We start from the raw sequence: 8,174 nt of genomic DNA, 5'->3' as shown, positions 1-8,174 counted from the left end.
CAGGCACTTGCCTGTGAAGCCTAAGGACCCATGTTCTACTCTCCAGATCCCACGTAAGCCAGACACACAAGACACACAAGGCAACTCAAGTGTGCAAGGTTGCACACGTGCACAAGGTGGTGCATGCATCTGGAGTTTGATTACAATGGCTGAAGGCCCTGGCACACCAATTCACTCACTCTTTCATTAAAAAAAAAATTGTGTGTGTGTGTGTGTGTGTGTGTGTGTGTGTGTGTGGTGTATGCCTGCATGTTGGCTCACAGATGCATGCATGCATGTGTGTGGAGGTCACAGGATCTTCCTCAGTTGCTGTCCACATTATTCATAGTGACAGCGTCTCTCTGAACGTGGAGCTCACTGATTCGACTAGGCTCGTATTGATAGCCAGGGAGCCCCAGGGGTCCTTCTGTCTCCAGCTCCCAGCACTGGGATTATAGGCATGTGTTACCATGCCTGGCTTTTAAAGAGATAGGTCCTGGGGATCTGAACTTGGGACTTCATGTTCGTGTGGCAAGCACTTGACCCACTGCATCACCTTCCCAGCCCCTCAATGGGATCATCTTTTTGTGACTTTTACAGTAAGTATGTGTCCTGGACAGGGGTGGGCTCTGGACTGAATGTGGTCACAACAGCTGAAGACTTCCCCAGTGCCTGAACCCTTGGGAGCCCAAGGGTCCTGGTTTTCCTTTCAATAGCCACACCCTATAGAAACACTCAGGGAATTTGGAGTAGACATCTGTTTTTTTGTTTATTTATGTTTTTTTTTTTTTTTTTGAGGTTCTTGCTCTAGCCAGGCTGAATTTACTTTGCAGTCTTAGGGTGGCCTCCAACTCACAGTGATCCTACCTCAGCCTCCCAACTGCTGGGATTAAAGGTGTGTGCCACTATGCCCTGGCTTCAAGTAGACATCTTAAAAGAAAAGGAAGCAGACAAAATGAATTCTAATCACATTTCCTTCAGCCCAGTCTAGCCAAGCTATGCAGGCCGAGACCCACGACAGCGTCATGAATGAGATGTTTCTCATTCTTCTCATGCAAAGCAGCGTGCGCCAACGCCTCACACCAGGTCACATGACTTTACACACGAGTCACGTTTGCACACGGGAGCTGCAGGCTCAACATATGACTAAGACAGTAGACTTAATTAAAATGAAATATATTTTATTTATCATTTATTTATTTTGAGATAGGGTCTTGCTGTGTAGTGCAGGTTGGCTTCAGTTTCGTGATCCTCCTGCCTCAGCTTCTCCATGACTGAGATTACAGATATGTGTGAGCAGCTTGCCTGGTTTTGAAGTATATTATGTTGATTGGTTTATTTCTAGTTTAATTTTTTTAAACTTTATTTTTATTTATTTATTTGAGGGAGAGAGAGAGAGAGAGAGAGAGAAAGAGGCAGAGAGAGGGAGAGAAAGAATGGGCACACCAGGGCCTCCAGCCAGCTGGAGAACTCCAGATGCATGCGCCCTCTTGTGCATCTGGCTTACATGGGTCCTGGGGAGTCAAACCAAGGTCCTTTGGCTTTACAGGCAAATGTATTAACCGCTGAGCCATTTCTCCAGCCCGATTTACTTCTGTTTTTGTGAGATAGCATCTCATGTGGTCTAGCTGCCTTTTAATTTGTTATATAGTTGAAGATGACAGGTTTTGTTTGTTTGTTTGTTTTTTTCAAGGTAGGGTTTTGCTAAGATGACTTTGACTATACTGCACACGTCCTAACTGTTGGGAACACAGGTGTGTACCACTATGCATGCATATATGTGTATGATATATGCATATGTGTGTGTGCGTGTAGACTATGCCTGATGTGGTATGTAATATATGTGCAGTGTATGGACTTATATATGAAGGTCCTGTGTGCACACATGGAGGCTAGAAGAGAATGTTGGCCATCCTTTTCATTTTGTTCATTTGCCTGTTTCCTTGAGAGCAAGCTTCTCACTAAACCCAGAACTGCTGTTTTTGTTCCTTCCTTCCCTCCTTCCTTCCTTCCTTCCTTCCTTCCTTCCTTCCTTCCTTCCTTCCTTCCTTCCACCATCAAGACTGGGGTTACAAATGGGAATGGTCATGCCCAGCTATTTCCATGGGTATTGGGGAACTGAGCTCTGGTCTCTGGCTCTTAGGTCCTCATGGTTATACAGCAAGTGCTCCTAACCACAAGCCATCTCCCCAGCCCCTAAAATATATTTATATATATAATTAATTAATTAGTTGAGTTTTTTTTGGAAGAATTTCTACTCTTCTTTTTTTTTTAAAAAAAATTTGTTCATTATTTATTTATTTATTTGAGAGTGACAAAAACAGAGAGCAAGGCAGAGAAAGAAAGAGAGAGAGAGAGAGAGAGAGAGAGAGAGAGAATGGGCACGCCAGGATGTCCAGCCATGGCAAATGAGCTCCAGACGTGTGCGTCCCCTTGTGCACCTGGCTAACGTGGGTCCTGAGGAATCGAGCCTCAAACCGGGGTTCTTAGGCTTCACAGGCAAGCGCTTAACCACTAAGCCATCTCTCCAGCCTGAGGTTTTTATTTATTTATTTATTTATTTATTTATTTATTTATTTGAGAGCGACAGACACAGAAAGAAAGACAGATAGAGGGAGAGAGAGAGAATGGGCGAGCCGGAGCTTCCAGCCTCTGCAAACGAACTCCAGACACGTGCGCCCCCTTGTGCATCTGGCTAACGTGGGACCTGGGGAACCAAGCCTCGAACCGGGGTCCTTAGGCTTCACAGGCAAGCGCTTAACCGCTAAGCCATCTCTCCAGCCCCAGCCTGAGGTTTTTTCTGATACAGGAATTTATGTAGTCCAGGTCCAGACTGGCCTCCAACGCATTATGTAGCAGAGGATGACCTTGAACTTGTGATCCTTCTGCTTCCATGCCTGACTTGGAAATATATTTCAAAATCTCTATTTCTTTCTCTTTCTCTCTCTCTTTTGGTTTTCCGAGGTAGGGTCTCACTCTAGCCCAGGCTGACCTGGAATTCACTGTGTGGTCTTCAGGCTGGCTTTGACCTCACAGTGACCCTCCTACCTCTGCCTCCCGAGTGCTGGGATTAAAGTCATGTGCCACCACGCCTGGCTCAAAATCTCTATTTTTTTTTTTTAAGTAAGTTCCTACTTTTTAAATCTATTTATTAGAGAAGGATAAAAAAGTAGAGAGAGGGAGAGAATGCGCATACCAGGGCCTCCAGCCTCTGCAAACAAACTCCAGATGCATGCGGCCCCTTGTGCATCTGGCTTACGTGGATCCTGGAGAATCGAACTGGGATCCTTTGGCTTTGCGGGCAAACATCTTAAGTGCTAAGCCATCTCTCCAAATCTCTATTTCTTGACATCACCGGCCACATGCTGGATAGTCAATGGCCACATGTGGCTGGGCACTGCTCTCTGCCTGGTGCTGGTCTGGACAGCAGGTGCTCTTCTCCCATCAGTTGGCACCCATCCAGGCCCATGCCCTCTGATTATGATGCATCAGGGTGGCCGCTGGCTCTCCTGAGACGCTCACATGTACCCTGGCTGCTACTGCATGTCTTAGTTACTTTTCTGTCACTGTGACAGATTACCAGACAGGAGGCCCAGCTGCTTAGGTAGTGCTTGGCATACAGGTGGCACTTTATAATGGCTCAGTGCATGGTCAGAGTGGCTAAGATATGGGACCTACCTATGGGTTCCCCACTCCTAAGAGCTGTTGGGGGCCACGTGTCCCCTCCATAGCCAAACCCCAACTCTAGTCTTGGCTTTTCGTCTTTCTGGCTCCATCCTCAGTTTCCCTGACGGTGTGTACCATGAATGACAGGATTCTCTGGAAGCCAAGCTTTCTGCAGCTCTCTTGGTCTCTTACTTGAACCCGGAGCTGGCCAGTTCAGTTCATCTAGCCAGCCAGCTTTCCCCGGGGCTCCTCCTGGCTCTGCTTCCCTGAGCAGTAGGATTACAGGTAGGTTGTCGTATCCACCTAGTGTTTACATGGGTGCTGGGAATCGAACTCAGGTCTTCATGCTTGCATGGCAAGCCCTTTACTCAACTGAGCCTTCTCCCTAGACCCTTGTTTTTTCTTTTTCTTTTTTTTAGGATCAAGGTCTCACTCTGTAACCCAGGCTGGCTTGAAACTTGAGATCCTCTTGCCTCAGCCTCCCAAGTGATGGGATGACAGACATGTGCCCCATTTCAGTTTCTACATCTATGCAGGAAGTGACTGATTTTGCTTTGCCATGGGGCTGAGGGAGGGTAAGATCAGCTGAGTGGGGAAAGTACATCAAACTGTCCGGCCAAGGAGAGCAAAGGAGAAGAGACGTAGCGAGGCCTGTTTGGCTTCCCAGAGACTGGGCAGGAAGCCCGCTGTGGCCATCAGGGTGCTGGGAAAAGCCCGCTCTGTGTCTTGGCCCTCTGGCCTGGCAGCTGCTAGGGGCTGGCTGCCTGTGGTCCCTGAGCTGGCACCGTGGGGGCCAGTGGCTGGGCGGGTGGGGTGTGCCGAGGGGTGGCATCCATCACTGCCAGAAGTCCTGGCAGAGCTTGCCAAGTCGTGGTGGAACTGGGCCCAGGTGCCAAGGTGCTGGGTAACTGGATTGCTATGTGGAAAATGACAGCCGTGTCAAGGGAGTCAAACCTCTGCCTTCATATCTGGACTCTGGAGCCGGGCGGGTGGCAGCCGGAGCGGGGCTGTTTGTGCAGGGCGGCCTGTGGGAAGGTGCCCTGGGACGGGGCAGATTACAGCCAAGGGTATTACCCGCCGGGCACAGGGACAAGGGAGAGGCAAACAACCAAGAACAGAAGGCGCAGCCGCTGGCCCTCCCCAGCTGCTGAGCCAGGGAGAATGGCCCTGGGCACAGAGGCACAGAGGCACAGAGGGCATGGCCAGTACCTGCTGGGTGCCAGGCTCTGGTGCATGATCGATGTGTGGTGTCTCTAGGATGCACGGCACCTCGGTCCAAGGTATGTTAGGGATGCACTGTGACACTTTGCTTTCTTTTAAAATAGGAAGGCTTGAACAATATGTATGTAGCTTAGCTGGTGGAGTCCTCTGCTAGCGTGCGTGAAGTCCTGGCTTCTGTTCCTAACACCGCGTCAATCAGGCATACTGTGGGTACATGCCTGTAACCCCAGCACTTGGGAAGTAGGGGCAGAGGAGCAGAAGTTTGAGGTCATCCTCAACTACGTGGTGAGTTCTTGAAACTACCGTGGGTTACATGAAACCTTGTCTCAAAAAAATAAGCAAAAAAATAAAACCAAAAACTAATAGGTTGTAGAACTGTTTCTACACTTATGTAGGATTCAATAGTATCACCATAAAATTCACCTCTGCCCACCCAGACCCTCAGCATACATCTTGCTTGATAATAGGGTCTTGGCAGATATCATTAGTCACACTGGCGTCACCGAACAAGTCACACTGAGGGCTCTAACGCAACGGCGCTGTCCTTATACAACACGGCATGAAGTGGCTCCGAGACGCACACACATACAGAGAGCTGTGAAGGTCATGTGACCTTGCAGAGATGTGGCCACAAGCCAAGGAGGCCTGGAAGTACAAGAGGCAGGAAGGACTCTGCAATGGAGCCTTCCCACACCTCGAACCTGGACCTGCGAGCCCCAGAACTGGGAAATTGGTATAACCACCTGACATGAAAGTAAGGCAGTAGAACATGTAACTTTGTTGTCATTCACACTGGGAAAGGAAGGACCCATGAGCTCCAAACGTCTGAGGCGCACAAAGCTGTCCTGGCAGGTGATCTCGCCTGCTGCCCTTGTGGGAGCTCAACCTCGGGCCCACCAACTGGGCATTGGAATGAGGGAGGGTCACCCGAGCCTGGGGACCTCAGCACCATGCCGGGGTGAGGTAGAGATCAAATGTCCGGCCAGCCTTGGCGGCTCATGCCTGTCACCCTAGCACTTGGGAGGCTGAGGCAGGAGGATTGCCACAAGTTCAAAACCAGTCTGGCCTACATAGTGATTCCGGGCCAGCTTGGGCTACAAATTGAGACTTTGTTTTGTTTTTTTTCAAAGAAAACCCAACCAAACAAACAAAAACAAAGGGGGGCGGGAATCATCTTTGTCTCAGTTCTGGCCCTGCTATTTCTTGAGTGTGTGACCTTGAGAAGAGCCAGGACTTTCGTAGGTCTTTGTTAAGTCAGGCTTCTGCTTTTGAGGGTGCAGTGGGGAATCGGGGAGAAAGGGGTATGTACTCCTTCCCTTTAGGCAAAGTGGACTTTGTGGCATTGGCCCGGCACTCAAGGCTGATCCTCTCCTGTGGGCAGAAACAAAGGGAGCAGAGACACTGTGGCAAGGACATGCCTGCTTCCTGCAGTTTTCCCTCCAAGTATCAACAGGGCTGAGCACCCCCCTCCTTCAGTGTGGGTCTGAGTGGCTGTCAGGCTGGGGGACTCCCTGGATCTCAGGGTCCCTCTTGGTTAGCTCAGCATTTGTGCTCCTAAAAGAACCAGGAGGTCGCCCCCCATCTCTGCAACCTGGAAGCCCCTTGCCCACAGGGCATCCATGGCCAACAGCCCCCTCCCTGCCCCCCAATACCTAATGTGAGGATCAGGGCAGGTGGCTGGGCCGAGAGTTGTCCTGGCTGAATGAGGGTGGTGGCTGGAAAGGTTCCCAGACTGGGGCATCTTTATGGGCCACAGAGTCTCCGCATACATTGGCTGTTCGGCCAACCCCAGGGTCACTGAGGTGAGGTGAACACGTGTCCCCAGGAATGTGTGCCTAGCCAGGCCTATATCCCCATTAAACTACTTGCAGAGGCAGCCCTCCCCTTGCGATGAGGAAACTGAGGTAGAGAGGCCAGGAGAGTTGAGCGGGCAGAGGGAGGGGGAGCTGCTGTCCTACAGGTTCTACTGCCAGGACAAGGAAACCTGGAACTCCACATTCCTGCCTCTAGGTGGGGCCTGGTCCCCACGTTGTGTGGTCCCCAGGGCAGCCCGGATTCCTGCAAGCATTGAGCACTTGTTCTCTGCCTCCAGATCTGCAGGGCAGAACCGGAGTGGGGCCGTGAGGTTTAGAGGACCCAGGTGCTTGGTGTGCCCCCTCCCCCAACTTCACCCCTCTCTGCAGCCCCTCTGTGCACTCCTGGGCTTCTCCAGCTGGGGGACAGACACTGTCCCCAGGGATGGACTCCTTCCAGACCCTATGATGTGGGAATTTGGGGTGTTTTTGAGAGTGAGGGAGCCACTTTGGCTTTTAGTTGGTCTTTAACCCAGGATTAGGGTGCTGGAGGTTTATAGCCATGCAGATGTCTACTGGGCGAGTAGCTTCCGAGTTATCGTCTTATGAGTTTTTTAAAAAATATTTTTCTTTATTTATTTGAGAGAAATAGGCAGGGGGAGAGAGAGAGAGAGAGAGAGAGAGGGAGAGGGAGAGGGAGAGGGAGAGGGAGAGGGAGAGGGAGAGAGGATGGGCACGCCAGGGTTTCCGGCCACTGCAAGTGAACTCCAGCTGCGTGCGCCCCCCTTGTGCATCTGGCTTACGTGGGTCCTGGGGAATCAAAGCTGGGTCCTTTGACTTTGCAGGCAAGTGCCTTAAACACTAAGCCATCCCTCCAGCTCTCGTCTTATGAGTCTGATGAATGCAATCCACCATCTAGGAGGTTTTAGAAAGATTTTACTGTAGAGCTTAAGAGAAGATAAGGCAGAGCTTCTGCATCAGGCAGGAGGGGTTCCCTGGAAATGGGAAAGCCCACCCCGTGACCCTAGTTGGGAATGTGCTGAGCTGGTTAATCCAGCCCTCATGTGAGGTGTCCAGGTACTTCTTGGAAGCAGATAATCATTCAGGAATCTTCCAGGAAAGAGAGCAATCCCATTTTGGAAGGGGGCTAATCATACGTTTCCAGCTTCCAGCAAAGTGCAGCTTCAAGGACTCCTTTAGGGAAAAAGAGAGAAGGAAAAACCAGACTCACTTGTACAGGCTCAAGGCTGTTGCTCCCTTCATTTATTTTTGGGGCCCCGTTAACCCTAAACTGTTCCACCTTGCCAACCACCCCCTATTCCTGATCCAGTTTCTCTTGGGGGTTGGAGATCCCCCTCCTCCGCTTCATCATGTTAGCAATGGGCCCCTGGGTGGCTACCTGGAGGGATGGTTGGTTGTCCTTGTGGGCCGTTTCTGGGTTTCTCTGTAACTTTGGGTCTGAGGAAGCTGGAAACCTTCTGGAAGCAGGCCAGTGACCACAAAGAGGTTCTGGTC

This window comes from Jaculus jaculus, chromosome 1 (assembly GCF_020740685.1).
Source record: "Jaculus jaculus isolate mJacJac1 chromosome 1, mJacJac1.mat.Y.cur, whole genome shotgun sequence".
In the NCBI taxonomy this organism is placed as follows: Eukaryota; Metazoa; Chordata; class Mammalia; order Rodentia; family Dipodidae; genus Jaculus; species Jaculus jaculus.
This window is presented reverse-complemented; position numbering follows the sequence as displayed.